The 26,460-nt window shown below is 37.0% G+C and overlaps 1 long non-coding RNA gene across 1 annotated transcript in view; it reads left to right on the forward strand.

Annotated features, from left to right (window-relative positions):
* Positions 1–66: 66 nt before the first annotated feature.
* The window catches only part of LOC104983957, a 71,053-nt gene continuing 44,659 nt past the window's right edge, over positions 67–26,460 (forward strand). The window contains exons 1-2 of the long non-coding RNA XR_824699.1: positions 67–176; positions 21,483–21,637. This is a non-coding gene — a long non-coding RNA (uncharacterized LOC104983957). The remainder of the gene's footprint in view (positions 177–21,482; positions 21,638–26,460) is intronic.

Below are 26,460 nucleotides of genomic sequence, written 5' to 3' on the forward strand. Positions count from 1 at the left end.
CGGAGCGCAGGTTAGAGCTGTTCCCGCCCCCTTCCGTCGAGCCCGCCTCTTCCCCGTGCCGCCCTCTGGGAGTCCGGCAGGCTCGTCCCGCCCCCTCCCCTGAGAGACAGGACCGTGGACAGCAACATTTCCAGCCGGACACGTAGTTGGTCGGCCCTTGCGCTGGCTGAACTGAGGTGTGTGTGGTGTGTGTGTGTCAGGCAGGGGCGGCGAGGGGATTGGGGAGGCCCTGCCCGTGAAGCTCGGGGTCTGGGGGTGAAAGCGGTTCCTCACTGGGCCCTCAGCGCGTTTAGGGGACGCTCGGTCCACCCCTGGGAGCTGCACTTGGGAGTACTGGGCGGAGGTGGGCGCGCAGGGGTCTTTGGCAGTGGAGGACTCCAGAGCCCAGGAAACCCCGTAGGAACGGTGGTGCGTGAGGAGCCTTCCGGGCGCTTGGGGCGCTCGCGGTGGGGGTGGGGCGCGGGCGCAGGGCTCGCGGGTGGGCGTGGCCGCCGCGGTTGCTAAGAAACGGCGGGCCCCGCCCTGCCAGCGTGTCTGGCCCTGGCAGTCCGGCCCTGCGAAGCGGGGCTCGGCCCGCCTCCCCGCGGCCTTCCCCTTGGGTTGGGGCTAGCCCCCCTTGTGCCCTCAGTGAACTCGCGTCCCCTGATTTCGCTGTCCTGCTCTCCGATGTAGTGGGTGCAGAGCTCCCACTCAGGCCTCCCTCTCCCATGTTACTCCTCTGCACACTTCGCTCCTCGCCTTCCAAAATGAACAAGGATCTGCAGATCAGAACACGTTCAGAGAAGGGTTTCAGGCAGCCTGAGGTGGCTTTATTTGCCAGGATGGTGGGGCGGGAATGAGCCTTTTCCTGGGGTTTGGTGAATGCTTGAAGCCACAAGGTAATGGTGTCCCTGTGGATGACTAGGACAAGGGAGATAGGAGATGTGATTTCTTCCACCTGGAAGTCTTTTTGATTGCTGCTGCTGTTTGAGTTCAAGGAGCTTCTCAGGAAGTTGAGGCAAGTCATTTTTGGACAGGTCCTATTAATGTATGATCTCCCTTTCAGACCCTCTTATGGAGAAGAGTGGTTGGTACTAAGTAACTGAAGCCCTCTTTGGCTTCAATGCCCCATTTAATGATTAACTGTGAGATAGTAACCATAGATAACCATTCAGATCTCTTCTTTGCCCCCATCGTCTGGCCTCAAATGATTCAGCAGAGCAAACAATCCACAGAGAAAACACAAAGAAACTAAAAGTCTGCTTTTACTTCCTTGTGCTAGGTTTACTGTGTAAATCCCCAAGAAGGAAGCTTGTAGTGCCTGTTACTACTAGGAAGATTGACCTAAAATCAGGAATCTAGCTGTTAGGAAATATTTGCCATTGGGCAGTAACCTTCATAACTTCTCTCATCTGGGAGGTGGAGATACTTATGTGCCCTTTGGTTATAAAACGTAAGGAGAGCTAATTGTAAACTGTTATTGATTACATGTTTAACCTTTTTTTTGGTCTATATGATCTCTGTTGTTGATTCAGTATTAGCTCTTCTTACGTAGTACCTGAAATGTCCTGCATACATTTTTTCCCCATTGATATCACTAGATTTTTTCAAGTATATGCATAGCCTGAAAAAATTGGGACAGATTACTTTCTAATTCAATGATGGATAACCTTTTTGGTGGTATATACCATTTTGAGAAGCCAAGAGAAACTACTGACTCTCCCCTTAGAAAAAGACACAATTCGAAACATAAGTGGATGTTGGATAAAGAACATCTGTTTTCGATCAGCTTCTTGAGAGTTAAGAAAATTACTCTCCCATCTTGCCTCACTCCAAAGTGACTTGAGTAATTTATATCCAAAAGTACTGGGAGGAGAGTTGGGTCTCTTCCATGTCTTCCACAATGCATCTTACTGTGGCTTACCTTAGTTTATGGTCTTCAATGAATCCTTTTTCTTCTTCTTTAAAAAAAAAAAAGTTTACTTTTTTAGTATTTAACAAACATGAACTACCAATGATCAATAAATGATAGCTGACTGTTAAAACCATGTAAATTGAATTTTATTATAAATGCCATTTGATCATTCTTTCAAAGAATATTCTTATATTTAAGCAAATGAAAAGAGAAATTATTGTCAACTTGTTTGGGGAAATGGTAAATTGTATTTTTTAGACAAATATTAAATACACAAACTTTCTCTTTTATCAAAGTCCATTTTTGACAAATAAAAAAATTACTTTTAGTATATGCTACTGCTGCTGCTGCTAAGTCACTTCAGTCGTGTCCGACTCTGTGTGACCCCATAGACGGAAGCCCACCAGGCTCCCCCGTCCCTGGGATTCTCCAGGCAAGAACACTGGAGTGAGTTGCCATTTCCTTCTCCAATGCATGAAAGTGAAAAGTGAAAGTGAAGTTTTCCAGGCAAGAGTACTGGAGTGGGGTGCCATTGCCTTCTCCAATATGTTACTAGAATTCTTTAATTCAAATGAATGACCTTTATAACATAATTTCCCATGGCTAAAAAATACTGTATTTGACTCTGGTTTGGCTCTTTTCCTGATTTCTGTATTAAAATGGAAGGCAGTAAATAGAAATATTTTGTTTGCTAATATACCTTTATCTAACTTTATTAATAAAAGTGGGCATCAGTAGTAGATACTATCATTGGATAGGGAAAATGATGAAAAAGGAAAATATGTGTGTTTTGTAATAAACATGAGTATTGTTCTTTAGCACTTACAGTTATATTCAAACTGTTTAGTATTTGACTATTATTTTCTTAACTCATCATTTATAGTAGAAAAACTAGTATAAAGATAAATTGATTACAGAGACAGTTCTAATGGAATTAGAGTTTTAGGGGCTTAGTAAATAATAGCTATTGCATTTGTAAACAGACAGGTAGAGTTGGTAATATGCAGTTCATTACAACAGAGCTGACTGGATGCATTGCTTTCAGTGGGAGACCAAAACTGAGTACTAATACTTCCTTCCCCTTTCTAGCTCTACTTCCTGTCTCAGAACCTAGACTTTAGTCCAGTGAGAGAAAATTTCAGTTTAAGGAACAGATAGATACAGTTAGAATCGCTGGTCTATATGATCTAGGGCAGAGAGGGGAGAAAAAGAAGATAAACCTCTAGTGTTTACAGGTTTGTAATGGGTTATCTCTCCCCATTGAAATAATATGGACCAGTAGATTTCAGCTTTGAATCAGATAACTTCCCTGTTGAGAAGCTGTGAATACAGAGTGGGATCTGAGGCCAGGGCTATTAATCTAGTCCTCTGGTTTTTCATCCTGGATAGTACCTCTGGGCCATTTGAAGTATGTAGGGATGTTGTTAAATTATTGTTGTTGTTCAGTCACTAAGTCGTGTCTAACGCTTTGCAACCCTATGGATTGCCGCAAGCCAGGCTCCCCTGTCCTTCATTATCTCCTGGAGTTTGCTCAGACTATTAACAGGATATCCTTAAAAGCTACTGGCTTTTAGGACCTTGAAGTTTAAGGATGATGAATATTGTATAATGTAGAGGTCCACCAGCTCAGTAAAAAATTTCCTTCCTCTACTCCAATGCCAAAATCATCTCCAAACTATTCCAGTGGAGTTCCTCCATAAAGAAACATGAAACTGGAGCAAATTTCCCCCTAGCCTTTGTTCCTGTGTACCATATTTTTTCCTTATTTTTATTTGTTTTCTTTAAAATTTAAGTGTAGTAGTTTTATAATATTGTATCAGTTTTAGAAGCTACTGGGCTTCCGTGGTAGTTCAGCTGGTAAATAATCTGCCTGCAATGCAGGAGACCCTGGTTCTATTCCTGGTTCAGGAAGATCCCCTGGAGAAGGGCTAGGCTACCCACTCTAGTATTCTTGGGCTTCCCTGATAGCTCAGGCAATAAAGAATCTGCCTGCAATGCGGGAGACCTGGGTTTGATCCCTAGTTTGGGACAATTCCCTGGAGGAGGGCATGGCAACCCACTCCAGTATTCTTGCCTGGAGAATTCCACGGACAGAGGAGCCTGGTGGGCTACAGTCCGTGGGGTCACAAAGAATTGGACACGACTTAGTGGCTAAGCACACATACAACATAGTGATTCAGAGTTTTTGTAGATTATACCCCATTTAAATTTATTATAGAATATTAGGTAGATTTCCTATGCTCTATGACATATCCTTGTATTTATTTTATACATAGTAGTTCATGCCACTTAGTACCCTACCCCTATCATACCCCTGCTCTCTTCCAATCTCCCCACTGATAACCAGTAATTTGTTCTATGTGAGTCTGTTTCTGATTTGTTATTTTCATTCATTTTATTTTTTAGATTCCACATATAAATGATAATATACAGTATTTGTCTTATTTCCCTGAGAATAATACCTTCTAGGCCCATTTGTATTATTGCAAATGGAAAGGTTTTATTCTTTTTATGGCTAAATAGTATTCTATTCTATATATATATATATATATATGTGTGTGTGTGTGTGTGTGTGTGTGTGTGTGTGTATACTTGCACACCACATCTCTGCAGTCCCATGAGCTGTAGTCCCCCAGCCTGCTCTGTCCATGGAATTTTCCAGGCAAGGATACTGGAGCAGGTTGCCATTTCCTACTTCAGGGGATCTTTCGACCCAGGAGTCAAACCAATACCTCTTGCATCTCCTGCATTGGCAGGCAGATTCTGTCCCAAGTGCCACCTGGGAAGCTTTTATATTTACATACCACATCTTCTTTATCTATTCATCTGTTGAGTATGTACCATGTTTTTGATATCAATAGATTTGACTCTTAAGTGTGAAGGTCTTAAAAATACTTCTTAGAATATGGTTATTTTTTGGTATTCTCTCGGAATGACTAAAATTATATTAGTGGAAAATAGCAATATATATTTAATTATATTTGATATTCTTAAGACTAAATATATCCTTATTGAACATAAAAGAATCATAGATTCCTAAGAGCTAAGTTTTGGTCACACTTATTATGTACATTTAATCCTTTCTTATATGGTTCGAGTGTTAAGTATCTTTGCAACAATAGAGTGAATAGGTATATATTTTCATGAAAAAGAAAAGACGGCTTCTTAGCTTCAGTTCAGCTCAGTTCAGTCGCTCAGTTGTGTCTGACTCTTTGCGACCCCATGAATCGCAGCACGCCAGGCTGTCCTGTCCATCACCAACTCCTGGAGTAAACTCAGACTCACGTCCATGGAGTCAGTGATGCCATCCAGCCATCTCATCCTCTGTTGTCCCCTTCTCCTCCTGCCCCCAGTCCCTCCTAGCATCAGAGTCTTTTCCAATGAGTCAACTCTTCGCATGAGGTGGCCAAAGTACTGGAGTTTCAGCTTTAGCATCATTCCTTCCTAAGAAATCCCAGGGCTGATCTCCTTCAGAATGGACTGGTTGGATCTCCTTGCAGTCCAAGGGACTCTCTTCTTAGCTTACTTTTTACTAATTCCCTTGTAGCTCAGATAAAGAATCTGCCTGCAATGCAGGAGACCTGGGTTTGATTCCTGGTTTGGGGAGATCCACTGGAGAAGGAAATGGCAACCCACTCCAGTATTGTTGCCTGGAGAATCCCATGGACAGAGGAGCCTGGCAGGTCACAAGAGTGGGACATGACTTAGCGACTAGATCACCATAGCTTACTTTTTAGTTTTGCAGTGTTAAAAAGACAATGATAGATAAATCCTCTGTACTTAGTGGTTTAACAAACTCTGTTGTATTGAATCAGAAGGTGGATACAAGTCCTTAAATGAGAGGATCTTATCAGTTTCATGGTTTTCAAGCTATTAAACATGGAGAATGAAGCAGGAATAAAGTAGCTTAGTTCTTCTGTAATGGTATTTTACAGAAGAAAGTTGCAAAAGCAGCAGACCAGTTAGACTGAACACCTTAAAATTTTGGCGAAGACGAAGATAGTTTAATCCCAAAGCATTTTTTACGTACTTTGAATTTTAAAACATTCAAATATATATCTGTATAAGAAATTATATGGATACCTGTGACAGATCCTAATTGTGGATTGCAGTTTATAACCTCTACCAGGTAGAAAGTGCACTGGATTGAAAGCTTCAGACCTGGCTTCTTGCAGTAGATATATCATTTGTTAGATTTTATAATGTCTTCAGGCATCAAGTTCCTTATTTGAGAATAGCAAGAGTTGAAGATTTTTACTGGTTTTCTACCATTTTTTTCTGAAGAATATGCTTGCATATTATGAAAATTCTCATTATTCACAGTGATTCACTATAGCACTGAATCTTTCTGGGCAGGGATATATTAGATTTTTTAAGGTATAATTTAAACAATAATCTCCCAGTTCCTGATTTCATTTTGTCTGTTTGTAGAGGTTTATTCTCTTCTTCTTTCTTCAATATTTCCCTCAACCTCCACACATGCACACATTTGGAAAACAGTGGATTATGTAGAAATGATCTATATAGGCTCTTTCAATGCCAAATTTTTCTGGATAAATATAGCATTTGAAATGAATAAAGTGAAACAACAACAACAAAAAATCCCACAAAGCCAAGAAAAAGGAAATTGGCAGAATACTCAGGCATACCTGTGAAAATCTGAGAAGAATTTTAAGGTAAGAAAGAACACTTGATAGAATTCTTTGATATCTAACACATAGAGAGGAGAACTCTGTGTAAAAAGAGCCATGATTAAGTGACGGTGGAAAGAAGATAAGGTAGAACAAAAAGAGAGTGAAAAAACTGAAAAAAATGTGAGAATTGTATTAGTTTTATATTCCTGATGTAACTAGCACAAATTCAGGATGTTATAATTCTGTACTTCAGAAGTCTGATATAGCTTTTACTGAACTACAATCAGTGTATGGGCAGGAATTCTTTCTTTTCAGGGACCTCTGGGAGAGATGTTTCCTTGCCTTTTCCATCTTCTGGAGCTGCACACATTCATTGATTTATAAAGATGGTTCCTCCATCTTCAGAGCCAGCAACATTGCATCTCTCTGACTATTCTTCTGTAGTCAGATACACTTATGACCACAACTAGGATAACTTAAAACATTTAGAGACTCAGTTGGATAGTCCAGGAGGTTATTCCTTGAATCACATCTGCAAAGTTCCTTTTGCAGTATAAGGTAACACATTCGCAAGTTCTAAAAATTAGAACTTGGGCATCTTTGAGGGGGAACATTATCCTGCCTACCACATAACATACTAAATAAGTCCACATTTGAGGCAGTAAAGAGTAGAACTGATGTTACTATAGAAAATTTAATGTGTGGAGAACAGACTTGAAAAGTTATCCTAGCTAAAATACTGAATGCATGAAAAGAAAACTGTGTTTGGAGAAAAAAGAATGAAGTCCATTTTATGAATGCTTGGAATTTCTGATAATTGTTCCTAAAGAAGAGAACAGAACAATTCAGAAAAATGTAATAAAGAGACTGTTGTTGTTGTTGTTTTTCCGTTGCTAAATCACGTCTGACTCTTTGCGACCCCATGAACTGCAGCAGCCAGGTTTCCCTGTTCTTCTCCTGCAGTTTGCTTAAACTCATGTCCACTTAGTCAGTAATGCCATCCAATCATCTTATCATCTGTTGTCTCCTTCTCCTCTTGCCTTCAATCTTTCCCAGCATCAGGGTCTTTTCCAATAAGTCAGCTCTTTACATCAGGTGGCCAAAGTATTGGAACTTTAGCATCAGTCCTTCCAATGAAAATTCAGGGTTGATTTCCTTTTGGATTGCCTAGTTTGATCTCCTTGCTGTCCAAGGGATTCACAAGAGACTTATTCAGCACCAAAGTTTGAAAACATCAATTTTTCGGTGCTCAGCCTCCTTTATGGTCCAACTCTCACATCCATACATGACTACTAGAAAAACCGTAGCTTTGACTATATGGACCTTTGTTAACAAAGTGATGTCTCTGCTTTTTAATACATTCTCTAGGTTTGTCATAACTAGTCTTCCAAGGAGCAAGTGTCTTTAGTTTTGTGGCTACAGTCACCATCCACATTGTTTTTGAATCTAAGTAAATAAAACTTTTCACTATTTCTGCTTTTTCCCCAACTATTTGCCATGAAGTGGTAGGACTGGATGCCATGATCTTTGTTTTTTGAATGTTGAGTTTTAAGCCAGCTTTTTCACTCTCCTCTTTGACTTTCGTCAGAAAGCTCTTTAGTTTGTCTTTACTTTCTGCCATTAAAATGGTATCATCTGCATATCTGAGGTCGTTGATATTTCTCTCAGCAATCTTGATTCCAGCTTGTGCTTCATCCAGTCCAGCATTCGCATGATGTACTCTGCATATAAGTTGAATAAGCAGGGTGGCAGTATGCAGCTTTGATGTACTCTTTCCCAGTTTGTTTTTCCATGTCCAGTTCTAACTTTTGCTTCTTGTCTTGCATACAGGTTTCTCTGGAGGCAGGTAAGGTGGTCTGGTATTCCCATCTCATTAAGAATATTCCACTACTACTACTAAGTCACGTCAGTTGTGTCTGCCTCTGTGCGACCCCATAGACGGCAGCCCACCAGGCGCCCCTGTCCCTGGGATTCTCCAGGCAAGAACACTGGAGTGGGTTGCCATATCCTTCTCCGATGCATGAAAGTGAAAAGTGAAAGTGAAGTTGCTCAGTTGTGTCCGACTCTTAGTGACCCCATGGACTGCAGCCCACCAGGCTCCTCCATCCATGGGATTCTCCAGGCAAGAGTACTGGAGTGGGGTGCCATTGCCTTCTCCGAGAATATTATACAGTATGTTGTAATTCACACAGTCAAAAGTTTTTAACATTGTCAATGAAAAAGAAGTAGATGTTTTTCTGAAATTTCCTTGTTTTTTCTATGATCCAGCATATGTTGGCAATTTGATCTCTGGTTCCTCTTCCTTTTCTAAATCCAGCTTGTACATCTGTAAGTTCTTGGTTCATGAACTGCTGAAAATCATGAAGGATTTTGAGCATAATCTCAATGGTATGTGAAATGTGTGCAATTGTATAGTAATATGAACATTTTTGGCATTGCTTTTTTTGAGATTGGAATGAAAACTGACCTTTTCCAGTCCTGAGGCCACTGCTGAGTTTTCCAAATTTACTGGCATGACGAGTGCAGCATGTTAACGGCATCATCTTTTAGGATTTGAAATAGCTCAGCTGGAATTTCATCACCTCCATTAGCTTTGTTCATAGTAATACTTCTTAAGGCTCACTTGATTTCACACTCCAGGATGTCTAGCTCTAGGTGAGTGACCACACCATCGTGGTTATCTGATCATTAGGAGCTTTTTTGTACAGTTTTGTGTATTCTCGCCACCTTGTGTTAATCTCTTTTGTTTCTGTTAGGTCCTTGCCATTTTTGTCCCTTATTGTGCCCATCTTTGCATGAAATGTTCTCTTGGTATCTCCAATTTCCTTAAAGAAATCTCTAGTCTTTCCCATTCTATTGTTTTCCTCTATTTCTCTGCATTGTTCATTTAAGACTTTCTTATCTCTCTTTGCTGTTCTCTCGAACTCTCCATTCAGTTGGGTATATCTTTCCCTTTCTCCTTTGCCTTTTACTTCTCCTCTTAGCTACTTGTAAGCCCTCCTCAGAGAACCGCTTTGCCTTCTTGCATTTCTTTTTCTTGGGGATGGTTTTAGTATCCCCTTCCTGTACAGTGTTACGAATCCCTGTCCATATTTCTTCAGGTACTCTGTCTACCAGATCTAGTTCCTTGAATCTATTCATAAAAGTTTTGGTATATTCATAAGAGTTTTGATTTAGGTCATACCTTAACAACTTGGAGCCTGAATTTTCAATAAACAGAAATAGCAGGAAAAAAATTTTCGGAGCTAAAAAAGATCAATAGACACAGAAAGGATATTTCTTATATAAGTATGACAACTCAGATACACAGTGTCAACAGTTTTTCAACTCATAATGATGAAGGAAAAAAATCCTTCCTATATATAGAAGGAGAGAGGAGAAGATAGGGCGTTATTATCAGGAAACCAAACTTAATATGGTTGCAGACTTTTTTTCTGTAGTTTTAAATACTAGATGACAACAGATAAATATTTTTAGAGTTAAAATTCCATGCAATTTGTTTTGTTCACACACAGCAACAGAAAACCATTCTTAAATATATAAAACCTCTAAACTACATACTTTTTACTTCTGGAGGAAAAAAGATAATAATAAGATGATACAATATAAATGCAAAAGCAATGGTATATTAAAAATCAAAACATATAGGTTTCTAGGATATAGAGTGGCTTTAAATAATTAAGTCTAATTAAAAATTTAAGTAAAAACCGCATGAGAAGATATATAATGTAAAATTTATTCAGTAACAATAATCTAGATTTAATAAAGCATGTGATGTTTTGATTTATTTGCGCCAGAGATGAAACCTGGTAATTTAAGATATGAATAAATTAAAAAATACATCCAGCAAATTGTGACCCAGGCCCACCCACATCTGGCTTGTTTTTATAGAACCCAGGAACCAAAAATATTTTTTGTGTTTTAAATGGTTGAGAAAAAATTGAAACAATAATTTTTGCAAGGTGAAAGAATACGAATTTCTAATCTTATTGATTATAAATAAAGTTTTATTGAAACACAGTTACACTCATTTGTTTACATATTGTCTATAGCTGCTTTTGCATTAAAACAGCAGTTTTGAGTAATTGCAACAGTGATGTAAATGCGGTGCTCTCCTTGCTTTGCATTGCTCCTCAGAGCACTACAAATCACACTGACAAAATTGAGTTATAATTTGACTTTGCCTCTTCACCTGAAGAGCCCAAAGTATTTTTGATCTGACCTTTTACAGAGAAACTTTGCAACTCCTAATCTAAAGTATGTGTATGAACTTTGGTGTATAAGACTGAGACTTTGATTTCAGTCCACAGTACCCAAATTTACTCAGCTATTGCCCTTCAATATGCTACTTACCGTAGCATCTCTTTGGTTTTATATGGACTGAGGTTAAAACCAAGTATATATTATTCTGTATATTTAATAATCTAGATTTTCTTTTTTTCATTCCATGCTTTAAATGAAACAAAATTCATGTAAAGATTTCGAATATCACTTCCAAAGACAAAAGTCAGTTAATACTGCTGTAAGAAGAAAAAATGAATGGTTTACTATGGTATGCCAAAATCGTACGTGCTTTTAGAGGTAAGCACATACCACATTTAATAAGTTGGTTGTGTGTCAATCATTTAATCAGCCTATATTTGTGGCAAGCACAGATGAATTATTTCAGAGGAAGTGGCATTGAAACGCAGTTTTGAAGGGTGCCTGCAAATTCAAGGTGAATGAGGCTGGCGCTAAGGTAACATGGAGAATAAGATGTGTAAAGCCACTAGACTGTCAGTAGGGTCGTGTGACTGGAAAATGAAAGAAATTCTGTAGCTGGAACAGAATTTGGAAAAATAGTGGCTGGATTTGAGACAATAAAGACCTGCTAGCCCAGGCTAAGAAGCCTAGTATGTCATGCAAAACGGTCTTCATCTTGTGGGCAAACGAAGATCCATTTCAGACGTTTGAACTGTAGAGACACATGATCAGATTAGTATTAATAATATTTAGATATTGGTTCTTAAATTTTTCAAATGTAGCCCTCCCTAAAATTCTCCAATGTTATGACTTGTAGTTTCATGTGGCGTAGGTTGCCTTGAGATATACCCATTTATATTCTATTTATAACAGTTCTTCCTTGAGGGAGATATACAAACAATCCCCCAGTGTCTTTTCTCCATTTTACAGATGTAAAATCTATATCTGAGATAAATGATCTGAACACAGCTCTTCCTTGTCAAGGAAAGTGAGTTCTTTTATTAGATAGATTTGAATTCAATTTTCTACCTTTTCCCTGTTAACTGTACATGCTTGAAAAACTCACTTAATAATTAGAAAACCTAGTTTTCCCTGTTGGGTTTTATTGTATTTATCCCACAGGAATATGAGAATTTCTGATAATGTATGTGACATGCTTAACACAACAAATGGAAACTGTTGATATTTTTATTATTACTAATATTAATCATCATCATTATAAGGGTTCAACACCCATTATTCACATTTTCAAAATCCCAAGTTTTGAAAAATGTTTCCCAAGATTTTCACAAATTCATTTGATGCAAACCAGCCTTGAAGTGACAGGGGACGGCTTATATACTTATTTTTTTAGTCAGTGTCAATATTGATAAGATTTTGCTGTGAAGAATTGCTATGCTGCCCCCATACATGTTATATAATTATAGTAGCTATGAGACATAGTTACTTTCTGTAGTCTCCAAGACACATCTGGCCCAAGCATTTTAGATAAACCACACATCTATATTATGATTCCTTTAATAACAGCTTTGAGATATAATTCACAGTCATAAAATTTATGATTTTAAAGTGTATCATTCAGTGGTCTTAGCATATTCATTCATTCAGAGTGAGGTGTGTGATCATCACTATCTAATTTTAGAATATATTTATCACCTCAAAAAGTACCCGTTATTAGTCATTCCCTATTTCTTCTGCTCTCACCCTCAACCATGAAAAGTGAAAGTGAAAGTCGCTCAGTCATGTTTGACTCTTTGTGACCCCATGGACTGTATAGTCTATGGAATTCTCCAGGTCAGACTACTGGAGTGGGTAGCTGTTCCCTTCTCCAGGGAATCTTCCCAACCCAAGGGTTGAACTCAGGTCTAATGCATTGCAGGCAGATTCTTTACCAGCTGAGTCACCAGGGAAGCCCCAAAATACATGAGTGGGTAGCCTATCCCTTCTCCAGAGGATCTTCCCTATCCAGGAATTGAACTGGGGTCTCTTGCATTGTAGGCAGATTCTTTACCAGCTGAGCTGCCAGCCTAAGTAACCATTTATCAATCTATTTTCTGTTCCTATGCTGCTGCTGCTGCTCAGTCACTTCAGTCGTGTCCGACTCTGTGTGACCCCATAGACGGAAGCCCACCAGGCTCCCCCGTCCCTGGGATTCTCCAGGCAAGAACACTGAAGTGGGTTGCCATTTCCTTCTCCAGTGCGTGAAAGTGAAAAGTGAAAGGGAAGTTGCTCAGTCGTGTCTGACTCCTTGTGACCCCATGGACCACAGCCCACCAGGCTCCTCCGTCCATGGGATTTTCCAGGCAAGAGTACTGGAGTGGGGTGCCATCGCCTTCTCCGATAGATTTTCTCATTCTGAATATTATATATAAAGAGAATAAACAGGAATGATGCATTAATTGGACTTTTTGTAAATGACTTCTTTCACTTAGCATAAAGTTTTCAAAGTTCATCCATGTTGTACCATGTATCAATATTTCATTACTTCTTTTTATGTTGAATTAATATGGAATTGTATGGTTATACCACATTTTGTTTACCTATTCATCATGGATTGTTTTCACTTTCTGGCTATAGGGATAATGCTTCTATTTACATGTGTGTACACATTTTTATGTGACTATATTTTCATTTCTGTCACATGTATACCTGGAAATGGAATTTCTAGGTCACATGGCCTTTCTGTTTAGACGCTGAGGAGCTGCCAAACTGCTTTCCAAAGTGGCTGCACCATTTTGCTTTCCTACCAGCAATATGTGAAGGTTCTAGTTTGTTCACATCCACATCAATACTCCTTATTGTCTGTCTTTTGGTATAGCTATCCTTCTTGTTGTTGTTCAGTCTATACGTCGTGTTTGACTCTTTGCAGTTCTATGAATTGCAGCATGCCAGGCTTCCCTGTCCTTCACTCTCTCCCAGAGTTTGCTCAAATACATCTGTTCAGTCAATGATGCCAATCCAACCATCTCATCCTCTGTCGCCCCCTTCTCCTACCCTCAGTCTTTTATGGCATCAGGATCTTTTCCAATGAGTTAGTTCTTTGCATCAAGTGACCAAAGTATTGGAGCTTGAGCTTCAGTAGCAGTCCTTCCAGTGAATAGTCAGGACTGATTTCCTTTAGGATTGACTGGTTTGATCTATTTGCTGTCCAAGGGACTCTCAAGAGTCTTCTCCAGCACAATACTGGAAAAACTATAGCCTTGACTACACGAAACTTTGTCAGCAAAGTAATGTCTCTACTTTTTAATATGCTGTCTAGGTTTGTCATTGCTTTTCTTCCAAGGATCAAGTGTCTTTTAATTACGTGATGGCGGTTACTGTCCACAGTGATTTTGGAGCCCAAGAAAATAAAATCTGTCACTATTTCTACTTTTTTCCCCACCTATTTGCCATGAAGTCATGGAACCACATGCCATGGTCTTCATTTTTTGAATGTTGAGTTCTAAGCCAGCATTTTCACTCTCCTCTTTCACCTTCATCAAGAGGCTTTTTTCCTTCACTTTGTGCACTTACAGTGGTATCATCTGCATATGTGAGGTTGTTGATATTTCTCCCAGCAGTCTTAATTCCAACTTGTGAGTCATTCAGCCTGACATTTTGCATGATGTACACTGCATATAAGTTAAATAAGCAGGGTGACAATATACAGCTTTTACCTACTCTTTCCCAATTTTAATGGAGAAGGCAATGGCACCCCACTCCAGTACTCTTGCCTGGAAAATCGCATGGACGGAGGAGCCTGGTAGGCTGCAGTCCATGGGGTCACTAAGAGTCGGACACGACTGAGCGACTTCACTTCACTTTCCCAATTTTAAACCAGTTCATTGTTCCATGTCTGGTTCTAACTTTTGCTTCCTGCTCTGCATATAGGTTTCTTACCAGACAAGTAAGGTAATCTAGAATTCCCATATCTTGAATTTTCCATAGTTTGTTGTGATCCACATAGTCAAAGCCTTTAGCATAGTCAGTGAAGTAGAAGGAGATGTTTTTCTGGAATTCCTTTGCTTTTTCTGTGATGCAATGTCTTTTTGAATTAGTGTTTATTCTTTTCAGAAAAATACCAGGAAATAGAATTAATAGATTATATAGTAGTTCTATTTGTAATTTTTTTTAGGGACCTCCATTCTGTTTTCATAGTGGCTATACCAACTTACATTCTCACCAACAGTTCCCTATGTTCCTTTTTCTCTACATTCTTGCCAACCCTTGTTAATTTTTGTCTTTTTGATCATAACCAGTCTGACAAGTGTGAAGTAATATCTCATTTCCCTGATGATTAATGATTTTGAGCATCTTTTAATGTGCCTGTTGGCCATCTCTATGTCATTGAAAAAATGTCTATTCAAGTCTTCTGTGCTTTTTGTATTTGGTTTTTTTGTTTGTTTGTTTGTTTTTTAAAGCTGAGTTTTATGCATCCTTGTTATATTTTGAATATTGACCCTGTATCAGATCTGTCATTTGCAAATATCTTCTCCCATTCAGTGGGCAGCATTTTCGTTTTGCCATAGTTTCTTCACCTGTGCAAGAGCTTTCTTATTTAATGTAGTCCTATTTGTTTATTTTTGCTTCTATTTTCCTTGCCTGGCGAGGCAGATCCAAAAAAATATTGCTGAGACTAATGTTAAAGAGCATATTATGTTTTCTTCTAGGAGTTTTATGGTTTAATGGCTTACATTTAAGTCTTTAATCCATTCAGTTTTTTTTTTTTTGTATACTATGTGGAAAAGTAGTGCACTGTGAGTCGGTCACGTGTAACCGGCCAGTTTACCCAACACCATTTATTGAAGAGGTTGTCTTTTCCCTATTTCATAGTCTTACTTCCTTCTTTGTAGATTAATTGATCAGGAAAGTGTACGTTTCTTTCTGGACTCAGTTCTATTTCATTGATTTCTGTGTCTTTTTTTTGGTGCCACTCTCACACTGTTTTGATTACCATAGCTTTGTAGTGTAGTTTGAAGTAAGGGAGGGTGATGGCTCCATCTTTGCTCTTCTTTCTCAATATTGCTTTTGACTCTTCAGGGTCTTTTTATGTTTTCATACAAATTTTATAGTTATTTGTTCTAGTTTGGTAAATAACCCTTTGGGATTTGATAGGACTTGCATAAGTCTGTTGATTTCCTTGAATGATAGGATCATTTTAACCATACTGTTTCAGTCCATGAGCACAGTATATTTTTCAGTTATCTGTGTGGCTTCAGTTTCTTTCATCAGTGTCATAGTTTTCTGAATACAGGTCTTTTGCAACCTTGGTTAGATTTATTTCTAGGTATTTTATTCTTTTTAATGTAATTATAGATGGGATTGTTTTCTTAATTTCTCTGATAGTTCATTGCTAGTGTATAGAAATGCAACAGTTTCTGTATATTAACATTTTGAATTCATTGAGGAGTCCTAACCATAGAGTTGTAACAGTTTTGTGGTTATATCTTTAGAATTTTCTATATATTTGTATATGTATATAAATCATATGAGTTTCCCTGGTAGCTCAGCTGGTAAAGAATCCACCTGCAATGCAAGAGACTCCACTTCAGTTCCTGGTTCGGGAAGATCCTTTGGAGAAGGGATACCCAATCCAGTATTCTTGGGCTTTCTTGGTGGCTCGGATGTAAAGAATCCACCTGTAATGTGGGAGACCTGGCTTTGATCCCTCAGTTGGGAAGATCCACTGGAAGAGGACATGGCAATCCACTCCAGTATTCTTGGCTGGAGAATCCCCATGGTCAGAGGAGCCTGGAGGGCTACAGTCCATGGGCTTGCAAAGAGTCGGACATGACTGAACAACTAGGCACAGCACAGCATAAATTATATAATATATACATATTTTACATATATGTGTATATATATAGTATACACACACATATATATATTCATGTCATCTCTAAATAGTGAATTTTGTCTCCTCCTTTCCAATTTGGATTTCTCATTTCTTTTTCTTGTTTGATTGCTGTGTCTATGACTTCTAATACTATGAAGCCATCTATGCCTAGATTTTGTTGAGAGTATTTTTTTTTAATATATTACTGATTAAATTTTATTACTGGTAATTTTTCCTCTTCATATTTTCTAATTCTTCCTGATTCAGTCTTGGGAAATTCTACATCTTTAGAAATTGATCCATTTCTTCTAGGTTTTCCATTTTGTTGGCACATAATGGCTTGTGGTGATCTCTTATGAGCCTTTTATTGGCACATAATAGCTTATAGTAATCTCTTATGGGCCAACTGTGGTATCAGGTGTCATGTCTCCTTTTTCATTTTGATTTAATGTTTTGAGCGCGCTCTGTCTTTCTTGATGAGTCTGGCTAAAGAGTCATCCATTTTGTTTGTCTTTTCCAAAAACCAACTAATAGTTTTATTGAACTTTTACCTCTCTTCCTCTCTCTCCTTTTTCTGTCTCTGTTTATTTCTGTTCTGGTATTTTTTATTTAGTTCCTTCTATTAACTTTGGATTTTGTTAGTTCTTTATTTTCTATTCTTTTAGGTGTAAGATCAGATTGTTTATTTCATATTTTTTTGTTTCCTGAAAAAAACAGGCTTTTATCACTGTAAATTTCCATCTTAGAACTAACTTTTCTGCATTTCAAAGATTTGGGGTTGTTGTGCTTTAATTTTCACTTGTCTCCAGGTATTTTTTTTACTTCATTTTATTTTTGTCTGTTTCTCGTTGGTTGTTTAACTAGCATATTGTTTAGCTTCCACATGTTTGCATTTTCTGTAGTTTTTTTTTTTTTCCTTGTATTTGATTTCTAGTCTCATAGCATTTTGGTAAGAAAAAACTGCTTGATATATTTTCAGTCTTCTTAAATTTATTAAGGTGTATTTTGTGGCCTAGCATGTGGTCTGTCATGGAGAATGTCCCATGTGCACTTGAATTTGTGTACTGTGATATTTTGAGATGGAATATTTCACGCGTATCTACTAATTCCATTTGCTCTAATATGTCATTTAGGGCCAGTGTTTTTCTCATTAATTTTCTGTCTAGATGATTTGTCCATTGATGTAAGTGTGGTGGTAAAATCCTTTACTACTATTGTATTACTGTAAGTTTCTCCTTTTATATTGGTTAATATTTGCTTTATTTAGGTACTCCCATACTGTATGCATTTATATTTACAATTACTATATCTTCTTGTTGGATTGATCCCATTATCATTATGCATTGACATTCTTTATCTCTTGTTACAGTTTTTGTTGTAAAAAAATTTCATCTGTCAGTGCTATGCCAGCCTTTTTTGTTTCGATTTACATGAGTTGTTTTTTCATTTCTTCACTTTCAGTCTATGTGTGTCTTTAGATATGTAATTAATCTTTTGTAAAAAGCGTATATATGGGTCTTAATTTTTTAATCCTTCAGTGAATGCCTTTTCATTGGAACATTAAGTCCATTTAAGCTTAAAGTAATTATTTGATAGGTATGAACTTATTGTCATTTGATTAACTATTTTTGGGTTTTTACTGTAGTTCTTTTTTCTTTTTTTGTTCTTTTTCTTCCATTTTGACTTGATGACTATTTTAATGTTGTTTAGATTCTCTTTTTTTGCAGTTTTGTGTGTATATCTATTTTAGGTTTTTGATTTGTGGTTACTGTGTGGTTCATATATAACAACCTACGTATGTATGTATACACATATGTATATGTGTGTGTGTGTGTGTGTGTGATTATTTTAAGTTTATGATCTATTTACTTTGAAGGCATTCTGACCACCTTATATTTTTATTCCCCCACTGCTACATTTGATGTTTATATTTTTGTGTCTCTTAACTATTTATTGTGGATATAGATGATAATAGTCCTACTAGTTTTATAAGTAGGTGATTTATTACTTTTGCTGTATGTTTACCTTTATCAGTGAGATTTTTTTTCATTTCATAATTTTCATATTTCTAATGTGGCCTTTTCTTCTTAGAGGAGTCCCTTCAATATATCTTTTAGACTGAGTTTGGTGGTGTTGAATTCAGCTTCTGCTTGTCTGTAAAACTTTTGGTTTTGCTAAGAAATCTGAATGAAAGCCATGTCAGGTAAAGTATTTTTGGTTGTGAGTTTTTCTCTTTCATTGTTATATATATTATGCCACTACTTCCTCATCTGCAGAGTTTCTGCTAAAAATCAGCTGATATGGGAGTTTCCTCAAACTTAACTTGCTGCTTTTAATAGCCTTAGGAGAGTTCCTTAATATAACTTGTTGCTTTTAACTTACTGCTTTTAATATCCTCTTGTTATCTTTAATTTTTGCCATTTTATTTATAAAGTGTTTTGGAATGAGCCTTTTTGTGTTCATCTTGTTTTGGAATCTCTGTGCTTCCTGGACTTGGATGTCTGCTTCCTTCCCCGGGTTAGGGACATTTTCAGCTATTATTTCTGCTCCTTCCTGTCTTTCTTCTGAGGCTCCTATAATGTAGATGTTAGTTCCCTTGATATTGTCCAAGAGAACTGTTAAACTATCCTAATTTTTTTTTAATTTTTTTTTTTTCCATTCAGCTTGGTTAATTTCCACTAGTCTATCTTCCAGATGGCTTATCTGTTCCTCTGTATCTAATCTACTATTGATTTCTGCTAGTAAATTTTTTATTGCAGTTATTGTAATTTTTGCTCCATTTGGGTCTTCTTTATATTTTCTGGTACTTTGTTGAAATTCACACTGTGTTCATCCATTCTCCTGAATTTGGTGAGCATCTTTATGATTATTACCTTGAATTCTTTATTGGATAGATTGCTTATCTCACCTTTGTTTGGGTCTTTTTCTGAGATATGACCTGTTCCTTCATTTAAGACATATTTCTCTGTCACCTCATTTTGCCCAGTTCTCTGTGTTTGTATTTGTTAGATTGATCAGTTACATGTCTTATTCTTGAAGTGGCCTTATGTAATAGACATCCTGGGTGGCCCAACGGCATCCTCCACTCTGGTCACCAGAACTATATGTTCTAAAAGTGTCCCCTACATGGACTGCATGTGCTGTCTGTTGTGGTGGGGCCAACTACCATGTTTGTGATGGTAGGTGAGGCTGGCCCCAGCCTGGTTGACTGTGAAGTCATGTGTTATGTGTTAGCTGTAGGCCTGCTAGGGATAGAATGAGCTTCCCATGCCATTGGTTATACAGCTTGGGGGAAACAGGACTGCTTCTCACCTGTTGTTGGGTGGGGCTAGGTCCTAACATGACTGTTTGCATGGTCCAGGGGGTTACTGGGCTGGTACTTACTGCTAGAGAGAGGAGCCAAGTCTTTGCGTGGCTGTCTACACATTCCAGGGACGTATGGGCCTTTTGCTGTCCCACTACTGGCTTGAGGCAGGATTCCAAAATGAGAGTTGACAATGCTGATGTTACTGCCATAGAATGAGCTCCCAGAAATGGTTGTTGCCAGATTCTCTATCCCCATGGGGAGCCCCAGTTGCTTCCTGCCTCTCTGGGAGGCTTTCTGAGTCAGCAAGTGGATCTGACCACGCTCCTCTCAAGACTGTTGCCTCTGTGCCGGGAGGCAAAGCTTGTGAGGTTTGGGTCATGCCCTTTGAGAGCAGAGAGTCTATTCCTGTAGCTTTCTGGTTTTCCCAAACACAAGACTTCCTGGTTTTCAAAGCCAAGTGTTCTGAGGGTTTGTCTTCCTGGTGCAGGATCCCCAGGCTAGGGAGCTTAGTGTGGGGATCAGACCCCTTAGTCCATGGGGAGGAACACTAAGATTTTGATATTATTTTCATTTGTGGTTTGACAACTTGAGGAAATGGGTTCTGACTATATGGCATCTCTCCCTCTCATATTCATCTCCGTGTTTTCCCTTCTTTACGTATTTAGTTGTAGAAGATTCTTTATGCTAGTCTTAATGTTGTTTTCATGGAGAATTGCTCTGTAAGTAGGTGTAATTTTAGTGTATCTGTTTGGAATGAGGTGTGCTCATGGTCTTCCTACTTCATCATCTTGGCCACTTCTGCAAGATATTTTTAATGATGTAATTATAACTAGTAAAAATTGTATTCTCAAATACTTAGAGTTACATTTTGAGTTGCTTATTATTATCAGATAGCAGTTTGGAACCACTTAAATTTGATATTCTTATTTATGTGAGAACAATTGGAACATAAAGCTAGAGATAAGTTCAGTTCCTGGATAGTAAATATTTTTTTGAAAAAAATGAATAAACTGTACATTATTTTATTTTCTTATTGCTTTTTAATGAAAATTTGGCTTAGAAAGTAACATGTACTTAACAAATTATGGTTGAATAAATATAATTATGTTTATAGATCAACTCTACAAATTGCCCTAATGGAAAATAAATTCAAATCAGTCTCTATATTCATATTTAAGTCTAAAATGTAGAGGAAACATCTCTTACTGCTTTACAGATAATCACTATACAATGAATCATTCTTAAAGTGTGATCTGCATAAATAATGTTGCTGTTGATTATAGTGAAAGAGGGTCTTTACTTAAATAAGTTTGGGACACCTCGGTTCAAGTAAATTTCAATAGGCTTTTCTATTACAAGACTTCTCAGAGCCTTTTAATGAAATTGTATCTTGTGTAAAGGGGGGAATAGTATGCAGTGTTTTTTCAAGTATATATTGGCATAGAAACTTAATTTGAATGAACATATAATAGAGTTAGCGAGCCATAAACCACAACTTGGAAAATGCTACTACAGTGATTTTATTTTGCATACACTAAGGAACTGGAGATCATCCATTTAATATTTCCATATACTCTATTTGAATTCCAGTAAGAAAAAGCAATCAGAATATTATTATTGGTGGAATTGAATTTGCCAGGAATGTGAGCACAGCTTCCTCAGTAAAGATCTTGCCTTTGGAAACATCTCACCTCTTGGCAGCTCTCCAGAGTTCAGACTTGGCAGCCTCAAGGACAAAGCACAAGGTGTGTTTATTTGATTTAACATTTGGCAAAAGGTGTTTTGACTTGTGGTTTGTTTTCTTTCACTTTGTTTTTCTTGTTTTTGTTTGTTTTTGGCAATGAACTTGAGTTTGGAATTTGTTCTTTCTTATGGGAGGCAGGATTACGATGGGGAAATGTTTTTACTTGAATTTATTTTGTGATTTTGGATAAATCCAAGAAAACAGAGTGAGGTCTATAAAACCATAAACCTTTATCTGATTAATTTGTTAAATCATTTAGTATTATTGTCTATGAGAATTTGTTGCCAAATTAAAATATTTGATCTCTCTTAATATTTGGTACACTATGATATTTTGGTACTTTACTGTATTTTGATCATTATACATTGGTTAAAAGGTAATGGCACCCCACTCCAGTACGCTTGCCTGGAAAATCCCATGAATGGAGGAGCCTGGTAGGCTGCAGTCCGTGGGGTCGCTGAGTCGGACATGACTGAGCGACTTCACTTTCACTTTTCACTTTCATGCATTGGAGAAGGAAATGGCAACCCACTCCAGTGTTCTTGCCTTGAGAATCCCAGGGATGGGGGATCCTGGTGGGCTGCCGTCTATGGGGTCGCACAGAGTTGGACACAACTGCAGCGACTTAGCAGCAGCAGCAGCAAAATCAATGTACCTGCATATAAGCAATTAAGGTCATAGAACAAATTAAGATCATAAAATATCTATTATTCAACATTATTTTAAATCTTTCTTGATTAATTGATACATTGATGTCTCATAAGTCTCGTGGAGAGAAGAAATTTGTCATAAAATGGAAGAAAATGGGCCCCTATTATTTATGTAACGTTATCCTCTACTGTCTTTTTCCACCCCTCATTCTAGTTAGAACTCTTCAGTGGTTCCCCATATATTTATGGTGTAGACTCCAGGGCACAGAGGAAGTAGGACACTTTTTATACTTGAAGGAGACGGGACACTTCTTGCACTGAGATCAAAGTACTGACATGATCAATGTTTGTGTCTGAGCACACGTATGCAGATTTTTGTCTGTTTGGTATATGTGTAAATGTGTGTTTTGGTGTGTGTGAGAGAATGAGAGTGAACTGGCAAAGTCAGTTGACCTTACCTAAAGATCTATATTTTTGTGATTTGGGAAACAAACTCATGTGCCCAGACTGAGATGAAGATGTGTTTCAGGAGAAACACAACCTGGAGTTGCTACTGAATCAAACAGGAGATGAGATCAACTTGGGACTGAGAGGTTGCTGGGCAGAGTTCTGTACTTGTACAAAATCAGGTTAAACATTTTACTGTAAAAATTGCTTTGCAAAGTTCAATTGCTTTTTTTCTTTAAATTGTTCAGAGTTCAGTAATAATTTGAAAATAAACATTTTAAGTGAATTTTATGTATGCCATTTTCATTAAAAGGGCCCATGATATGTAATCTATTCCCTGCTCCCAAATTTTGGTCAAAATAATAAAGACCCAATAGTAGGGGAAATATTTCTAAAATTAGTGAGGTAGTTATCAAGTGCTTTTATAAAATCATTTTTATGATGGACCTTGAAATAAATAGTATGTTATAGTGAAGTTAATTTTCAAAAATAAAATAGAGAAGTGATTTGAATATTATTATATTTTTCTTAAGGGTTTTTTTTGGAAAACATTGGAATGGACTGTAATTTAAAGGATATCCTAAAATTATATTTCTTACTCAGCATTATATTTTAGAGCTAGGGTAATTTTTAACATTTGGAATGCTAAATTTGGTACTGCAAATTCAAGTTTTGATCATTAATGGAACCAGTTTTATCTAATGTTTGATTACCACTGCTCTAGTAAAAAGAACCATACTTACCTACCTAATTCAAGTGTGAATATATAAGAGAAATTGTGACATATAGGCTTAGAAATAACATCAAGGGTTTACAACTGAACTCCTGAGGAAGGAATAACAGAGAAGTAGTGCAAGTGTTGAATGGAGAAGATTCTTTTCTTAGACTGGAGAATAATTTGAGATTTCTGACAAAGATTAAATTGTTAGTTTAAAAAATGGGACCAATGTTCAAGATTTTTGTTGTTGTTCAGAAGCCTTCCATTTTAGAAAGTATTTTAGAATGCTCCTTATATACATAAACTGTAAGTATATAAGTGATAATCTATTCATCCAAAGTTTTCAACACATTAAGAAGAAGACCATATATGTAAGTTGTTGTTTTAAGTTATCCAAAGATATTTTTGCTGAAGCCACTTAGCTGATGATAGAAGATGGTTAGGAGACCAAATGATAGCAGAAAGGGTACTATTTATATGTAATTAAGTTACACATAGATATTATGAGACCATCCTTTTCTTTTTTTCTTTATGTATCTCAGTGACTTTTTACATGAATGTAAGGTCTTCAAGTTCAGATTAGTTTTTTTCTCTTAAAAAGCTTATTTGGACTGTATGGTGACTCCACAGTGAGTAAGTGATTAAGTCAGTATGATGTAATGATGCTAACAACATTTATCCAGCACTTACTATGTGAGGAGCACCATGTTAAGTACTTTAAATGAACTAGCAATTTAATTTAACGCTTACAGCAGCCACATGAGATAGGAATTCTTACTGTACTGATTTGAAAAATGGTAAACGAGCTTAGCTTAGTAAACAATTAAAAAGGGACAGAACCAGAAAGGAAATAAGTTAAAGCAAGGAAGAGTTAACTCATACTTTATCAGACTCATCTCCTTATAAAAGAGAACTTATAGTAATATTTTAAAATTCAAAGCTTTTAAAATCAAATTTATAATAATTAAGCATAAAATGTGGATGTTTTAAGTTAACATAATAGGTCTGGAAAATATCTGTTCAAAAATGTACTGAGTATCCAGTGTTCTAATTTATTTGAGATTTTTTAGTGTACAAACAGCTGTACAAACATTCTACTGAAGGGAAGTCAGAAAATAAAAAATAGACTAAATTTAATATGAAAAGAGCTTTTTCACCTTTTAAAAGTAACAATTGAAAGGTCTAAGGTAAAATAACTTTCCTGTTGCAACACTGATCATCTAATTGTTCATATTTTGTCATGCTTGCATCAGATCATGAAGAAATGAAATATTGATTGCTATAATATGGTTATTCATTTTAAATATTATTGACCATGACTTTGAAGAAATCTCTTCTCTCCTCCCTTCTTATACACTGAAGATGCAGCATTCCAAGAAAGCAATTAAATGTCATTTGTAAAAGAACTTTATTTTCTATAATTACAGACCTAGGCGGTCTGTGGCTTAAACGGATCGACAGTGAGAAGTCTTAGGACATATTTTTCCTATGAAGGACACATTTAAGTGCATTTTAGCATCAAAATAGCTACAAATGCTCATGATTAAAGACTCAGTCTTCTTTTTGTTTGCAGTATATAGGGGTGTGTTTATGTGTGTATAGAAAAAAAGAGGAAGGGAAAGAATAAACATGAAGATGATAATGAATTATGCCAAGGCTCCCTAGGTGTTTTGTTTTAGTAGCTTTTCAGAATCCTACCACTGTAATTCAGGGAATTGACTAAACATTTACCTTTATCATTAAAAGACAAAATACCATTTTTTTCTGTTCTCTGTTTCCTCTATTTTCTCTCAGGTGGTCTCATATTACTGTAGTGGATATTCTTTTATGTAGCCGTCTCTACTATACCACTCTGAATGTCTCTGCTTGGTGGATCATCTCGCATCTATTCTTTCTTGTGAATGCTTTAAGGAGTTAAAAAATGGATATGGTTTATGAACTTCGTTATTGAAGACGTAATAATGTGGCACAGTGAAAAATTGAAGTGTTCAATCACAAGGTCATTAACAAAGAACGAAAAATAATTAAGGGCAAAAGATGAAAGGAGGTTTTAAGGTAAATTTGAAATTGAAGCATGAAAACACCACTGTCTTGAGAGAGGCATAGGAGAGATTTTTGCAGAGGATAGAACCTGTATTGAAAGTCTGGTTCTGTAGTAACTAGACTTCTGTACTGAAAGAGATAACGTGTTAGTCTTAGGAACAGGCTATAAAAAAATTTTGGAAAAAGGTAGCAAAAGTGACAAATGTATTATAGTTAAAAAATAAACGGTAAGGGAATATGATTCATCAAGGGGAAATTTGGACCAGAGATTGTGATTATGGTCAATAATGTGAAAAAGTTGAACAATTATTTTTTGGGCTTTCCTGGTAGCTCAGCTGGTAAAGAATCTGCCTGCAATGCAGGAGACCCTGGTTCAATTCCTGGGTTGAACAGTTGAAAAATTATATTTTTTCTTTATTAATTGCTTCATGAAGTTTATTAGTGCACTCAGTTGTTTACTTTCATAAAATTCCATTTTGTAAAATGAACCAAAAGGGCAAGTTTAAACACAGGGGCCCAGAAGAGTTCACAGCCTTTTTATGACATTCATTTCCAAATGCCTATTTGAAAGAGAATGTCCTGGTTTACGATTTTCTTTTTTTTTTTTTTTTTTACTTTTAGAAAGAGGCAGATGGTATGAAAACTGGACTCCCTTGTTTAAAGGGAATGTTGATATTTATAACCAAGCTTATCTCCAGCAAGATTTGTTTTTTGCAGCTGTTCCAGGTTGAAAAAAAATATATTAAAGTCCTGGCTTGTTTTTCTTTCCATATTTGGGGTGGGGGGGAGAATCTTCAGAATGTGAAAAAGTGATGTTTGATTTTAAACATGAATGCAATGTAAACTGTGATTTTTTTGCTTCTATATGTGAATTTTCTGTTTGTATGCTGTGATGATATTACTCTTTTTGTTTCACTGATCTATTTCCTAGATACATCACACTTGGGAAATAATTTACTTATCATT

This window comes from Bison bison, unplaced genomic scaffold (assembly GCF_000754665.1).
Source record: "Bison bison bison isolate TAMUID 2011002044 unplaced genomic scaffold, Bison_UMD1.0 scf7180017863702, whole genome shotgun sequence".
NCBI lineage: Eukaryota > Metazoa > Chordata > Mammalia > Artiodactyla > Bovidae > Bison > Bison bison.